Source organism: Tenrec ecaudatus, chromosome 1, assembly GCF_050624435.1.
Source record: "Tenrec ecaudatus isolate mTenEca1 chromosome 1, mTenEca1.hap1, whole genome shotgun sequence".
NCBI classification, from domain to species: Eukaryota; Metazoa; Chordata; class Mammalia; order Afrosoricida; family Tenrecidae; genus Tenrec; species Tenrec ecaudatus.
In genome coordinates, this window is record NC_134530.1 from 308460254 (window position 1) to 308477785 (window position 17532).

The window sequence follows — 17532 nt, forward strand, 5'->3', positions numbered from 1 at the left end:
AGGAAGAACACGCTATTTATCAGTTGAATCCACTTGTTCTGTGATGTTAAGGTACAAAGTACTAATTACTCATCTTTCATTGTATGTACCAAATAGCTTTAAATATTAATAGTTATGTTGAACAATTTCAGTTGATATTGAATCATTCTTATGTCATCCTTTTAAGTAAAGGCAAGGAAATAGATACAAGTTTATTAATGGGATACATTTCTCTGACTACCATCAAGCCCATGCCAACTCATGGTGACTCTAGAAGACAAGGTAGAACTGCCCCACTGTTTCTGAAACTGTAAGTAACACTGCACATCATTCCCATTGTTGTTCTGTGGAGCATCTTGTGTTATTGAACTGCAGACCTTGTGGAATGCGGTGCAATGTGTAACCACTCTGCCATCAGGGCTCTAATAAGACATGTAGACCATAAATCATTTGTAGACACTCAGTGTTCCATTCAGCTCACACTCATAGGTGTTTATTAAGTAGTGTCTGAGGTATTATTTTCTCATAATCTCACTGTCAATTTATATAACTCACCACACTCTGCCATTGCAATTTTATAATTCAGTTTCATGTATGAGAAAGTAATTCTTATTTTTTCTAGCACATCATCATATATTCTAGTAAGTGGTATATAGTATATTTTACTAAAAATAACTAATCAACATCCAAGAGATGTTTACCATAACTGGACTAAATAAAATTTAAAGCAAAATGTGATTCTATTTGAGTGGGTCAAATTTGTAGAGATTGAAAAATAAAATACTCAGAGATTTGAAAATTAAGCAGATTGAAACAGAACATGAAGCTAGAGTGGTCACTTGGTTCCATATTTTAAAAACACAGCCTATATTTTAAAGCAGTGATGTTAATGCTACAGACATTATTTTATTTTTATGCTACATATTTTATCTAAAGCATGTGAGTAAAACTGGTGAAGAAAATATCTGTTTAGGGAAATTATAGTAGAACATGGGGGAGGTTAAATAAGTGTTTCCAAATTGCTTTCCACAGTGCACACACACCCATACCCACAAACATCCATACACACACTCAGACACAAAATTCCCAAACAAAAACAAACTAAAGAAAGAGTCAAACCCCAAAACACCCTCAAACTGCACCGAGAATTTGCAGTTTGACCAAAATATTAGATTCTGGGAGGAAGTGCAACATTCAAATCAAACGACCAAAAATACTGAACAAACAGCATCATTAATATACAAAATACTTATATGACTAAACTAGGACCAGGTGATGTCTGAAAAACTTTGGAATAACATAGCTGCGCTGTGAAATCTAGTCTATGCCAACTTCCAAAAAGCAGGAAGCATTTAGTTAGCCCCATTCTTCGATGCCCCATCAAAACATTCTACGAGATCTGGAACGTCATCATCTTCCTCATCAAAATCTCTGTTTTGGGAGTTTTGCTATACAACACATACCTTGGGAACTGTTCAGTTCATTTCCTTAGATTTGTGAAGCTGTCATCAACACGCTGACTTAATATTTCAGGAAACATTTCTGTGAATGGTTTGGCTTCTGCATGAACAGTAAGAGCAAATGTGTTATCAGAGAGGGGAGCTTGTACCTTGGGATAGTTGAAATGAAACGAATGGTGTTCCATCCCCTTTACTCATGTTTATCTCCTCAATACCAGATGTATTTTTCACAGGCAATTTTTAAAGAGATCTCTGAAGCTATTTGTCATCAATTGCAGCTGTTCTATGTATCACCTTCATATTTCTGTGAGCTGTACCCTTGTCCCTATCCAGACCTGAGCCTCATGTTTGGTTAACTTTTCTTGATTCATGCTCATGGCAAATCTGAAGCAGGGAGCGTCCCTCAAACACCAGCAGGCAGCAAGAACAAGAGGGCTCCCTTAGTGGAGACAGAGAAGACAAAAATGGGTCATTAAAATCACTTATTGGGGGGGTCTTTTAAAAATAATCTTTTTCCTGGGGGCTCATACAACTCTAATCACAATCTATACATGCATCAATTGCGTCAAGTACATTTATACTTCTGTTGCCATCATCATTTTCAAAACCTTTTCTTCCTACTTGAGCCCTTGGTATCAGCTCTTCTTTCCACAACCCCCCAACCCCAATATTCCCTCACTAATTAAACCTTGATAATTTATAAACTATTATTTTATTCATGTCTTGCCCTCCCCACTGTCTCCCTTTACCCAGTTTTATGTTGTCTGCATTATGCGTTGGTCAAGTGGCATTTTTTTGTTTACTTTATGAAAAGTGTTTTTCTGACATTAAAATGTCTTGATCTATCATTTTCCTTCCTCTGTTTTCAATCATGTTTAAGCAATCTATTGTGAGATCTGGTGTAGAAAGTGCCTCACTTATAAGTCACTCTTAAGGTCAGTGAACCATAAGAATAGAAGAAATGTTAAATGATGCTATCCCATGGTTTATTCAACCAGCAAGTGCTCTTTTATCACCACACAAGGAAATATACTGCCGGGGAGATGAGATTTGAACTCCCATAAGGTTTCTGTATCATAAAGAGTTTATAACTTTCGTGTGTGGATTGCTAAATATTTTACCCCTGCGTTTAATTTTTCAGTTTTTATCAATAACATTACAACGGGCTTTATCATATACATTCAACTTTGTAATTTATTGTCTTTCTATGATTCTGGAAATATCCCTCTGTAGTCTAAAAACACTCACCAGAGGACATCCAGGAACCTCCCCACCCTAAGCTTAGGTAGATCTTGTCAATGTGAGGAGCCACTAAGCAGAAGGTTCCGCGGTGTCCGTGAGTGATGCATGCTCTGTAAAACCTGCTCTGTGGAGAGAAGAAAATAAGGCTCTATTAATCTCCCTTTGGCCACAGGAGGTGAGGCGACAGTGCTCCTCTGGCACAAGCACAGGGATCCCAGGGTGCGTTGGTCATTTGGGACTCCTCATAAATACCTTGGGGTCAAAATGAACAATTACATGAAGATTCTTGTGCAATGTATTTCTGTAAAGCTTAACTAATGATCACATCTCATTACTGGCAATTTAGCTTGTTGGTGTTTACCAACAAAATTATTGAAAAGTATTAAAATCTGTCATTTAGATTTGGGAGCACCCAATAAATCATGGTGATCTCTATAGGTCAATATAAATGCATGTTTAGGTTAACAATGTCTACCTTCCTGCATCATTACAAAGCCAAAATAATCTGGATTGAATGATTCTTAAGTTTATAATTTAAATAATGTTTAGGAATCATTGAATCTTAGAATTGGAACACTTAAAAAATCATAGAGATTTATGTCTACTCAAATTATAAGTTCATTTTCCCACTCCTAAGTAGGTAGATTACCATCCGTTTTCTGTTTGAATTCTTAGTTAGAGATTATTGGTAGAAAGATGAAAAAGATCAAAGAGTCACCTTTCATAGCATGTCATATGATTAAGATCAAGACTCTTAGGCACTCCATGCCAGAGTAGAAGGACCCTAGATTCTTAAAGGTATGCTTCACACACTTTTTAAAGCAAAAAATAAAAAGAGTTTCAAAGACCAGGATTGTGTCTATAAAAAAAGCCTATGACAATCACTGCTGCTGTGCGCTTGTCCAAACATCAGACATCTATCGTTAAAAGTTCTTCACCGTAAAATAAATTAGAAATATCCAGCAAATGTGGTAGTTACATATTTTCATGTCAACTTGAAGATATATAAAAGTGTAGGGGTGGCATTCACCCTGTCAATCAGGTCACAGACTGATGGTGCCTCCTTGTGGACATGGCCTTCTCATAAGGAGGGTTCTGGGAACCTCTCCCCTTTCTCCTTGTCTTCCCTTTCCTGTTAGTGAGCTACACTGGGACTTGCCAGAGCCCTATGATGTGACCACTGCCATTGGACCCACAACACTGTGCAACCACAAACAGTTTGTCTTCCTGTATTCTGCATCATTGCATGTGGCTGCATGAGTGTGAAGCGGGACTTATGAACTAGTGTTGGACTGTGGACTTGAGTTGGACTGGCTGGGGACTTTCTCTTGATATATATTTACTTTTTGATATACAGACCTCTCTTACGCATATCTGAGGGTCTCTGGATTAGTTTCTCTAGCCAATCCAGCCTGACACACCAAAGTTATATGTTTACTTTTACTTAACAGATCATAACACTATTGAAAAATACAAGTGCACATTTCTTGCTTTTACTGAAGAAAATTGGTCTATGGTGTTCTTGCTCAAAGTAATTTTTCCTAATTCTCTTTCTGTATTAGTTGAACAAGAGCACACAGTTTGCCCTGACCCAGGGAGGCGCTCAGATGGGGTAGTATTGGTTTTAACTTGCATAGTAACTTTGACATCAGGCAAACTGCTCCGCAGCACACCTCTTCAAGCTGCACTCAGGGCACAGTGCTCCACCTCATGCTCCTCAGGTGTGCTCTGTTTATGGCATGTACAGGTGTTCTCTCACCATATCCTTTCATTTTTATATATTGCAGTTCTAGGCTTTATTCTTTCATTTGTATGCGTGTTTCACCAGTTGTATTGGCATATACTTAGCACACCCTGCAATCCAATGGCTTAAGTCTATTAAGAAAGTTGCTCAATGATCATCACAATCAATTTTGAACATTTTCTTCATTCTTGAAATTAAGTCCAAGCCTGAGAGGAGACTGTCTCAAGGAAAGGTGTGGAGTAAACTCCAACAAGATCATAAAATCCAAATGCAAGGGGACTTCCAAGCATTTATGGAAAAATTCCATTATATTTATGTTGTTTTCCCAGAACTGTTGAAGTCCCCTCACTACTTCTAAAGAGAACTTTACCATCATTTATCATTCCATCAGCCTGACTGTAAGCACGGAATTAGACAAAGGTGTCTGACTAGATTTAAGACAGTTGCTTTGTGGACTGTTCCATGTCTTTTGATTTCTTCTTACGAATGTGATCATCTATTGTGGTTATGCTCTGTTTACTTTACCATTGTGTGTTTAGTGTTTGATGAAGAGACAATGTGCCCCCTTAGCAGCTAAAAGTCCTTCAGCTTCTAAATGGACCAACTTCAGGAAGTATGTGCAGGAAACCCATTTTAACTGTGACACGATGAAAAGTCCTAGACCTTAAACTGTTGCTATAATGCGATGTAATTTTATGAATACTAGTAGGAGCAATTAGTGTGTTTTATTTCAGAGGCAAATTATACAATTTGAGGCAGGTTGTGGGACTGTGCTCAGTTAAGAATGTCCACAAAGTCAATGTCTTCTGCTCTCTGAGACAAAACCAGTCATTTTTGAGCTGGCTTCAAGCCCTACTGATTCTGTGTGTGTTAGATCAACATTGTCCTCTATACGATCTTCATTGGCTGATTCATGCAAAGTTGATTGCCAAGCCTTTCTTTCAAGGCACTTCACAGTGGATTCAAACCTCTGACCTTCCACTTAGAGCGTGCAAACCATTTAGGCCTTTCAGGGAGTCGGGTGGGGTTTATTTTCTATTCACCTAAAGCAGGAAAGATCATATATCATTTCTACTGATTCTCCCCAACAGCTCTGATGTCTTACAGTTGAGCACATGGCTGATTCTGTCTCCCTCACGAGGCAGCCACTCCCTGATTATCTCTTCTCATAGAGCTATGGATGCCCCCTCATAGCCTTCTCCCTATGAAGTTATTGGGTTTCCTCACCTGTGAGCTCAGGAACTCTACTGTGATTGCTACCCAACTTGTGACCCATGTAACTACTGATTACGCATGTCTTATAGCTACCTACAAATAGCCCCAAATAATAAAGATGCTCTTTCCCCTGGCCCCTCTCCTCCGGTTCTCTCTCCCATGGTCACTCTCTCCTCTGTCCCCTTTCTCCTCTGGTCACTCTCTGTACTGTTCCCTCTCCCCCTGTCCTCCTTCCCAGCTGCCTCTCCTCTGCCATTCCCACATTCCACATTCCCACATGGACCACCAAACTGGGCTGTGGTGAGCATGCTACCATGAAAGGTGTCTGACTCCTTTACTCTCTCTTCTCTCTCTCTTATTCTCTGTGAATTTACTATAATCTTCACATATTATCACTGTACAATTGTATCTGCCTGGCCTATGTTAATTTGGGTGGCTGGCTCCTCTGACAAATGATAATATTCTTAGTTTAAAAAAATCATTTTATTGAGGGCTCATACAACTCATCACAATCCATACATCCACCGACTGTGTCAATCACATTTGTGCATTTTTTGCTACCATCATTCTCCAAACATTTTCTTTGTATTTGAGCTCTTGGTATCAGTTCCTCAATTTTGCCCCACCTCTTGGACCCTTGATAATTTTTAAATTATTATTATTTTGTTATATCTTATACTGTCTGACATCTCCCTCCATCCAATTTTCTGTTGATTTTCTGTGAAGGAGGGAGATCCTTGTGATTGGTTTCCCCTTTCGACCCCACTTTCCCTCCGCCTTCCCAAGAGTTTCATATGTCCTGGATTACCTGTCTTTCCAGTTCATATCTGCACCAGTAGACATCCTCTGGTCTAGCCATATTTGTAAGGTAGAATTAGGATCATGATAGTGGAGGGGGAGAAGCATTAAAGGACTAGAGGAAAGTTGTATGTCTCATCATTGCTACACTGTATCCTGACTACCTCATCTTTGCTCCCTGACTCTTCTGTAAGGGAACATCCAGTTGCCAACAGATGGGATTGAATCCCCACACTGACTCCCCCTCACTCACAGTGATATAATTTTTTGTTCTTTGATCATGATACCTGATCCCAATGATACCTCATGATCACATGACTGGTGTGCTTCCTACATGTGGGCTTTGTTGCTTCTGAGCTAGATGGCCACTATTTGTCTTTAAGCCTTTAAGACCCAAGATGCTATATCTTTTGATAGCTGTGCACCATCAACTTTCTTCTCCATATTTGCTTATGCACCCGCTTTGTCTTTGCAGTGATCCTGTAGGGAAGGTGAGCATCATGGAATGCCAGTTTACTACAACAAAATGCTCTTGCATCGAGGGAATACTTGAGTGGAGATACAATGTCCATTTGCTACCTTAATATTAAACCTATAAATATATGCACATAGATCTATTTCCCCATCATCATATGTAAATATATTTACTAATGTACATGTTTGTATTTAGACCTCTATAAATGCCCTTTGCCTCTTGGTCCTTTCCTCTATTTTCTTTGACTTTCCTCTTATCCCACTATCATGCTCAGTCTCTATTTGGGTTCCAGGAATTCCTCTTGGTCACATTTCCCTTGATCAAGCACTACTAGGCCTCTTACACGCTGGGAGAGAAAATGTTAATGTCATTTCTGGGCCTAGATTCTAAAACAAAACAATGCACTAAGAGTTTTTACCTTGGTCTGTTGGTCTCTCTATCTTCATTTAAATAATTACGCTGAGATGTCTGTTGAAGAAGCATATGCTAACTACATCGAGAAGCTTGGACATGGGAAGAGCTAGAGCAAAGAGCTACTCTGTTAATTTTCACCCCATCAGTGCCAAGACATTGAAGCTATTAATTGTGTCTCTATAGGGAAAGAGGGACCAGACTTCAACCCGATGCTCCAAGATGAGAATACAACATGCTGGCAGGGAGGAGGGAACCAGTGGAGAGGTCTCGGGGGCGGGCCCCATACCCAACTACTAAGGGGACATCTACCCCTCCCCTGAGAAGAATTTATTTCAAAGGATGGCACTGAATCTACAGCTCCGGAAGAGGCACATATCTGATCAGAGCACACGGGAGCACATGAAGGGGGAGGCAGAGAGAGTGGAGCACATCATGGCCCACCAGGCCAGGGTTCGATGTTCCCAATTAGAAGAGCCAGTCAACAGAGAGGACCACATGGCCAGACCCACTATGAGACATGACGTCCCTCACTGGCCCAAAGCCCTATAAGTGACAACACTGGACACACAATGAGGGAATTACACCTGATCAGATGCTGCCACACTGAGGCAAAACATTAAGGGGCTGCAACAGAACAGAAAGGGGATGGAGCCGCGAGGTTCACAGGGAGTGCTGAAGGTGGACTTTTTTGGCCAGTGTGTGTTGTCTCACTGACTGGAAAACACTCCTAAAGGCCAACAAACAATCCTGAACTAACTATAAGCTTTTCTTTCTTGTTTTGTTTTTGTCATTGGGTTGTTGTTGTTTTGTTGTATATTGTTGCTTGTTTGTGCTCTGTCTTGTTTCTGTTCATGTTATTATCTCCACAGGTCTGTCTAAATAAGATAGGCTGGTTCAACAATTAGAGGAGAAAACAGTGACTGATATTTCCATAGGGACATGGGAGATGGGGAGGTGGGGGAAAGCTGGTGGTGTTAATTAACCCAGGGACAAGGGAACAACAAGCAATCCAAATCGGTGGCAAGGAGGGTGTTGGAGGCCTGGTTGGGCATGATCATGGGTAATGTAACTAAGAGGAATTGCTGAAACCCTGGTGGGGATTGAGCATGATAGTGGGACAGGAGGGAAGTCTAAGGAAATAGAGGAAAGAGCTGGGAGGCAGAGGGCATTTATTCAGATCTAGATAAATACATACATATGCAAATATATTTATACATGAGAATGGGGAAATAGACTATATATATATATATATATATATATATATATATACAGTTACTTAGTTATTTAGTTAGTTGGCTAGTTAGTTAGTATTAAGGTAGCAGAGAGACATTGGACCTCTCCTCAAGTACTCTCTCAATGCAAGAATATTTTCTTCTATTAAATTGGCATTCTATGATGTTCACCTTCCCGACACAACCACTGAAGACACAGTGGGCAAACAACTAAATGTGGTGAAGAAAGCTGATGGTGGCAAACTATCAAAGAGATTGTGTCTGGGGTCTTAAAGACTTGAAGGTGAACAAGCGGCCATCTGGCACAGAAGCAATAAAGCCCACATGGAAGAAGCACACCAGCCTGTGTGATCACGAGGTGTTGAGAGGATTATGATAAGAATTGTACTGGCCCCCAAAAATGACTTTTAAAAAATTTAAAAACATTTTCTTTTATCAAGGGGTCCAGCTCCTAACAAATCATCACAGGTCCAACTAGCACAAGTATGCAGTCATAATATGTAGAGATTATAGTAAAGTCATAGAGAATAAGACAGATAGAAGAGAGAGTGAAGTAAAGGAGTCAGACACATTTCATGGTAGCCTGCTCACCTCAGCTCCCCTTGGTGGTCCATGTGAGCATGTGGAAGGGGGGAATGGCAAGAGAGAGGCAGCAGGGAAGGAGGACAGGCAGAGAGGGGATAGGGGAGAAAGCGACTAGGGGAGAGAGGAACAAAGGAGAGGGGAAGGGGGAGAGGGCATCTTTGTTGTTTTGGGACTACTTGTAGGTAGCTACAGGACATGCATATTCAGTAGTTATATGGTCCACAAGGTGGCCGGTCATCAACAGAAAAGTCTCTGAGCTCATAGGTGAAGAGACACAATAACTGCATAGGGGGAAAGCAATGAGGGGAGATAGATAGCAATGTGGGAGGAGGTCATCACGACATGGCTGCATCTACAGGGAGACAGCATCGACCTCGTGCTCACTTTAAGGCAGCATAGCTGTTGGGAGATGTGCCAGAATGACTTATGATAGCTTCCCACAATCTCTCACATCCTGTATCAATCAGCACACTGACATGACATTCCTGTGTTACGTGAGTAGAAAATTGGCTCTACCTGACTCCCTGAATGGCCTAAAAAGTTTACATGGTCTAAGTGGAAGGTCAGAGGTTTGAATCCACTGTGAAGTGCTTGGGAAGAAAGGCTTGGTAATCAACTTCACAAGAATCAGCCATTGAGATCCTATGGAGGATCATGCTGATGTAACACACACAGAATCAGTAGGCCTTGGATTCAACTCAAGAACCATTGGTTTTCTCTCAGGGAGAAGAGGACATTGATTTTGTGGACATTCTTAATCCAGCGCAGTCCCACCACCTGCCTCAAATTGTTTACACTGACTCTCAAATAAAAGATACTAATTTCTCCTGCTTTTATTCCTATAGTTTCATCAGATTATAGCAACAGTTCAATGTCTAGGTCTTTTCATCATGTCAAGGTTCAAATGGGTTTACTGCATTTAATTCCTGAAATGTGGTTCCTTTAAGAGCTGAAGAACTTTTAGCTGCTAAGCCGTCAAATTGTCTCTTCATTAAACACTAAACACACAATGGTAAACAGAGCATAACCTCACTAGATGGTCCCATTGCTAAAGAAGAAGACAGAACAGTCACAAAACGACTATCTTAAATCTAGTCAGAAACCGTTGTTTAATTCTGCCCTTTACAGTCAGGCTCGTGGAATGATAAAGGATGGTAAAATTCTCTTTGAAACTTATAATGAGACTTCAAAAAGTTCTTGGAAAACAACATGAAAAGATAATGGAATTTTTCCCTAAATGCTTGGAAGTCCTCTTGCATTCAGATTTTACGATCTTGTCAGAGTTTACTCCACAACATTTTTTGGAACAGTCTCCTCGCAGGCTTGGACCTAATTTCAAGAATGAAGAAAATGTTCAAAAATTGATTGTGATGATCATTGAGCAACTATTTTAAATAGATTTAAATCACTAGATTGAAGAATATGCTAAGTATGTGCCAATAAAACTGGAAAAGGAGCATAAAATTGAATAAATAAACCCTAACATAGCAATAGAGAAAAATAAAAGCATATGATGAGGGAACACTTTTACCTGTCACAAACAGAGGCACACCTGAGGTGCAGGCGGCATAGTTCCCGGAGCACCGCTTGAATAGGTGTGCTGCTGAGGATTTTCCATTAACCTTCACAGTTTCCATCACCTACTGTCAGAGATCACTCTTCAAGTTAAAACCAGTACTATCATACCTGAGAGTCTCCCTGGGTCAAGGCAAACTTTGCGGTCTTGCTCTAGTGAATACAGAAAGAGAAGGAATTAGGAAAAATTACTTTGAGCAAGCACACCATAGACCATTTTTTATCAGTGAAAGCAAGAAATGTGCAGTTGTATTTTTCAATAGTGACATTCGCTGTTAAGTAAAAGTAAAAATATGAAGTTGGTGTTTCAGGCTGGATTGACCAGAGAAACAAATCTGAAGACACTCATATATGCATAAGAGGATGTGTATATCAAAAAGTAAAATATATATATATATATATATATATATATATATATCAACAAAGCATCACAACCCAGTCCAACTCCAGTCCATACGTACAACACTAGTCCATAAGTCCCTCTTCACACTCATGCAGTCACATGCAATCAAGCAGAATGCAGGAAGATCATCCATCAGTGGCTGCACAGTCTTGTGGGTTCAATGGCAGTGGTCACATCACAGGCAAGTCCGAGTGTGGCTCACTAGCAGGAAGAGGAAGGGAGGGAGAAAGGGGAGAGTTTCCCAGAACCCCTCTTATGAGAAGGCCACGTCCACCAGGAGGCATCATCAGTCTGTGACCTGATTGACAGGTTGAATGCCACCCCTACACTTTTATATACCTTCAAGTTGACATGAAAATATGTAACTACCACACTTGCTTTGCATTTTTAATTGATTTTGCAGTGAATAACTCTTACTGATAGATGTCTGATGTTTGGATAAAGCCACAACTGTAGGGCTTGTCATAGACTTTATTTATAGACACACTTCTGGTCTTTGAAACATTTTTAATATTTTGCTTGAAAAAGTCTGTGAAGTATATCTTTAAGATTCTTAGGATCCTTCTACTCTGGCATGGAGTGTCCAAGATCTCGATCTTATTCATATGACATGCTATGAAAGGTGGCTCTTTTCTATTTTTCATCTTTATACCAAGAAATTTTAAGGATTCAAACAGAAAATAGATGAAAATCTAACTACATAGGAGTAGGAAAATGAACTCATTTTTTGAGTAGACATTAAACATTATGATTTCTTAAAAGTCTTCCAATTCTAAGATTCAATGAGTCTAAAACAATGTCTAGTTTATATACCTAAGTATCATTCAATTCACATTATCTTGGCTTTGTAATGAAGCAAAAAGGCAGACATTACTAACCTAAACATGCATTTAATTTGCAATGAACTTATTGATCTATAGAGACCACCACTTTTTATTGACTGTTCCTGAATCAAAATGACAGATTATAATACTCCTCCATAATTTTCTGGTGAACACCAACAAGGTAAAGTTCCAAGTAATGAGACATGATCATTATTTTAGCTCAACAGAAATATATTGCATAAAACTTCATATAATTGTCCATTTTGACCCCAAGGTATTTACAAGGAGTCCCAAATGCCCAAAGCACCCTGGGACCTCTCTGCTCGTGCCCGAGGAACACTGTTGATTCACCTCCTGTGGCCAAAGGTAGATTAATAGGGTCTTATTTTCTTCTCTCCACAGACCAGGTTTTACAGAGCTTGTGTGACTCACAGACATCACGGAGCCTCCTCTTGGTGGCACCTCACACTGACAAGGTCTACCTAAGCTTAGGGTGGGGAGGTTCCTGGATGTGCTCTGGTGAGTGTTTTTGGACTAGAGAAGGGAAATTTTCTGTATCATGTAAAGACAATAAATTACAGACTTTGAGCGGATATGATAAAGCTCATTGTCATTTCGTTCTCAAAAACTGAAATTTAAAAGTTAGCCAAGGATGTAAAATGTTTCAATGAAATTTAGGAATCCACAAAAGAAAGTCATAAAGAGTTTAGATTACAGAGATTTTCTGTGGAGTTCAAATCTCATCTCCTCAGCAACATTTTTTGTTTGTGCGGTGATAATAGAGTGTATGTTGGATGAATGAACCATCAGATAACATCATTTAATATTTCTTCTAATCTTATGAATCACTGACATTAAGAGCGATTTATAAGGTACTTGAGGTCCTTGCTACACTAGATATCACAGATAGATTGCTTAAACGTGATAGAAAATAGGAGAAGAAAAATAATAGATCAAGATTTTGTAATGTCAGATACACATTTCAGACAGTAAACATTAAAATGCCCCATGACCTACACATAATGCAGACAACAGAAAAATGAGTAAAGGAAGACAGTGGTTTGAAAAGACATGAAAAAAATAATAATTTATAAATTATCAAGGGTTAATGAGTGAGGGAGGATTGGGGATTGGGGGGATGAGGAGCTGATACCAAGGCCGCAAGTTGGCAAAAATGTTTTGAAAATGATGATGGCAACACATGTGCTTGATGCAATGAATGTATGTATAGATTGTAATAAGAGTTGAATGAGCCCCCAATAAAATGATTTTTTAAAGTACCCCAATAAATTGATCCTTTTTAAAGGAACCCCCAATAAAATGAATTTTTAATGCCCCATTTTCATCTCCGTCTCCACTAAGGCAGCCCTCTTGCTCTTGCTGTGTGCTGGTGTTTGAGGGACGCTCCCTGCTTCAGATTCAGCATGAATCAAGAACAGTTAGCCGAAATTCAGGCTCAGGTCCAGATAGGGGACAAGGGTACAGCTCACAGAAGTACGAAGGAGGTACATAGAACAGCTACAGTTGATGAAAAAAAATGCGTCAGAGGTCTCTTTAAAAATTGACTGTGAATAATACAGCTGTTAGTGAAGAGATAAACATGAGGAAAGGGGATGGAACACCATTCATATCATTTCAACTATCCCAAGGTACAAGCTCCCCTTCTCTGTTACCACATTTGCTGTTACTGGTCATGCAGAAGCCAAGACATCACAGAAGTGTTTCCTGAAATATTAAGTCAGCTTGTTGCTGATAGCTTCACAAGACTTAGGAAATGAGCTGAACAGTTCCCAAGGCAAGTGTTGGATAGCAAACCCCCAAAAACTGAAGACATTGATGAGGAAGATAATAATGCTCCATATTTCATAGAAAATTTTGATGGGGCATCGAAGAATGAGGCTAACTAAAATCCTTCCTGCCCTTTTGAAGTTGGAATGGACTAGATGTAGTAGCTCAGCTGTGTGATTTCAAAGTTTTACAGGCAGAGAACATCACCTGTTCCTACTTCAATCATATAAATATTTTGCTTATTAATGATGCTGTTTTTTCAGCATTTTTGGTCATTTGCTTTGCATTTTGCACTTCCTCCTGGCATCTAATATTTGGTCAAACTACAAAGTCTCTTTGCAGTTTGAGAGTTCTTGGGGATTTAATTTTTTATTTTGTGTGGTTTTGGTTTGGAATTTAGTGTGTGAGAGTGTGTATGTATGTGTGTGGGTATGAGTTTGTGTGTATACAGTGGAAAGCAAATTGGAAACACATTTATTTATCCTCCCCCCTTACTCTACTATAATTGTCCTAAGCAGATATTTCCTGAACCAATTTTCCTCACATAGTTTAGTTAAAATGAGTAGCATAAAAAATAAAATATGTAGCATAAACTTCACTGGTTTAAAGTACAGTCTGTATTTTAAAAATATGTACACATGTGACCACTCTAGATGCATGTTTGGTTTCATTTTGCCTTATTTTCAATATTTTTAGTTTTCTATTTATGAATCTCTACAAATTTGACCAATTCAAGTATTATCGCATTTTTGCTTTAAATTTCATTTTATTCAGATGTGTTAATTATAGATTAATATTCCTCTTAGTCAATTTATTTTTACTAAAATATATTATAATCTATTTAGGAGAATATACTTCAATGTACTATAAAATATATGGTCTGTCACATTTCTGAGAGAAACTTGGATATAATAGGTTAAGTGTAGTGATTTTTAATATATTATCAATATATAATGTCTTTTCCCCAATAAATGTTTAGAGATATACATAAATTAAGAATTACTTCCTCATACATGAAACTGAATGATAAAATTGCAATGACAGAGTGTGGTGAGTTATGTAAGTTGAGAGTGAGATTATGAGAAAACAATACCCAAGGTACTACTTAGTAAACACCTGAGTACGAGCTGAATGGACCATCGAGTGTCTAAAAGTCTCATTAGAGCCTGGATGGCATAGTGGTTACAGGCTGGCTGGGTCTGCAGTTCAAAGACACCAGATGCTCCAAGGGAGAAAAATGGGAATTTCTGTTTCTGTAATGCGTTAGTTACAGTCTGAGAAAGAGTGGGGCAGTTCTACCCTGTCTTATGGTGTCACCATGCGTTGGCATCGACTTGATGGTAGTAAGAATTACAGACAGATATCCCATTACTAAACTTGTATCTATATCCTTGCCTTTACTTAAAATGATGACATAAAAATGAGCCAATGTCATCTGAAATTATCAACATAACTATTAATATTTATATCTATTTTATACATACAGTGATAGACCAATAATTGTTCATATATACCTTAACATCATGGAACAAGTGGATTCAACTGATAAATAGCATGTTCTTCCTATGCATGTCCATCTTCTCTTGCAGTCAGCATTGCTCTTGGAAGGAGAGAAAAAGTATGACAAATTTGACTACAATGAGTGGATTTCTCCTCGTGACTTTTTCTGGCAATCCTGAGATAGAAATCTTACAGGCTTCTCTTTTCTTAGTCTTCTACTTGGTGGCTTTAACTGGAAATATGCTCATTATCACTGCGACTTCCATAGATCATAGTCTCCACTCGCCTATGTATTTCTTCCTGAAGCACCTCTCCTTTTTGGATCTGTGCTTCATTACTACGACTGTACCAAGATCCATTTGTAATTCTTTCATGCACAGGGGCACTATTTCTCTCTGGGAGTGCATACTGCAGAGTTTTGCATTCATAATCTGTTCTTCTACTGAGATGGCCATGCTCACAGTGATGTCCTATGACCGCTACGTGACCATCTGCTTTCCACTGCGCTATGAAATCGTCATGGACACTGGCACCTGTGTTCATGGAGTCTTAGCTGCCTGGACCAGTGGGCTTATCTCTGGGGTCATGCATATAGCTGCTACTTTCTCCATCCACTTCTGTGGTCCCCATGTCATTCACCAGTTCTTCTGTGATATCCCCCAACTCCTGAAACTCTCTTGCTCCAGTGACTACATCCCAGAGCTTGGGGTCTCTGCCTTCCTCTCAATGGTGGCATTTCTTTGTACCATCTCTATTGGCCTCTCCTACACACACATTTTCTCTACTGTTCTCAGAATGCCTTCTGCTGAGGGTAGAGCAAAAGCCTTTTCAACTTGCCTGCCCCATCTGTGTGTGGTCATATTATACATCTCTACTGGGGTCTTTGAGTTTCTAAGGCCACCTTCTGATTCTCCAACTGTGCTAGACTTTTTACTTACTCTTCTTTATACAGTTGTGCCCCCAACATTCAATCCAATGATTTACAGTCTAAGGAACAAAGCCATGAAGACTGCTCTAAGAAAGGTGTTCACAGAAAGAAAAGCCTACCTGTTTGGCTGAGACAAGTTTTCGATTCCATTTGGGAAACAAAAACAGAATATATTGGAAAGGCCACAAAAAAAGTTAATCAAGAAATAAAAGCTAACTGAAAAACTAATAGTAGTCGACGTTGTATAAATTAACTATCATTGAGCAATAAACATCCTGGAAACACACAGTTACATATCAACAAATAACATTAGTATTGTAGGTCAAAATATCAGCCTACAGATCCTGGTGTAGAAATATGAAAATGACTTTTATAGACTAACTAAATCTCTCTTTCCTGTGCCTTTTTTATCACGGTGACAGAGTCATTAGCCAATTTGAGTGTCCTTCCTAATTTTTTCAAGCTTACACTGCAGTTTGCAGTACTACATTGTATGCAAACACTGAGGATCAATGTTCTCTGACAATTCATAAGTAACTAACATCCTATTAAGATGTCATTCTACAAGGGAAACAGTGCTTCGGTCAGTTATATACAAAGATGGCCCTCTGAAATGTCTAATTACCTAATTTTGCTACCTCTTCGGATGCAAAGATTTGTATTCTATTAATCATATTGAATTATTGTTTAAATAATAAAACAATGTCAAACAGACTCAAATATATATTGTTCCACTATTAAATGAATGAATGAAGAAAATCAAAAAAAACTGAAAGAATTATATGCATGGGGAAAGAAAAGGTGCTTTGGAAAATTAAGCAGATTATTATATAAATGAATGTGATGATTAAAATTCAAAAATAAAAAATAAATTAAGCAGCAGATAAAATTTAAAAAAAACAGAATTAGTACAGTGAAAGAGATTTCCAAAGTTGTCCCACAACCCAGGTTAAATGAAAATAAAAAAGAAATGCTTTATTTTTTAAAGCATGGAAAATTACTTGGCCCCAAAAAGGGAGGTATGTATTGCACCCAATAACAGTTCCACAATAATATATTAATCTACTTTCCTTATTTTTAGAGAATGGGTTACGAATATCATTCAGAGAAATAAATTCTAAGAGTATTTCGAGAATTAATGAATATATAAATCTTCACATTTGAGAAGCACAGCTAAAATTAGCCAGTAGCGGCCCCACTATGAGACATGATATCCCTCATTGACCCATAACCCTACAGGGGACAACACTGGAGACACAGTGTGGAAATTCCACCTATGTGATCCCATCACACCTAGGCATAACACTAAGGACATGCAACAGATCTGCAATGGGAACAGAACCAGGAGTCCCAGGGAACACCCAATCTGT

The 17532-nt window shown here is 38.8% G+C and overlaps 1 pseudogene; it reads left to right on the forward strand.

Moving 5' to 3' along the window:
* The first annotated feature begins 15299 nt into the window (after positions 1 to 15299).
* Positions 15300 to 16293, forward strand: LOC142441502 (olfactory receptor 14J1-like; annotated as a pseudogene).
* Positions 16294 to 17532: the final 1239 nt, after the last annotated feature.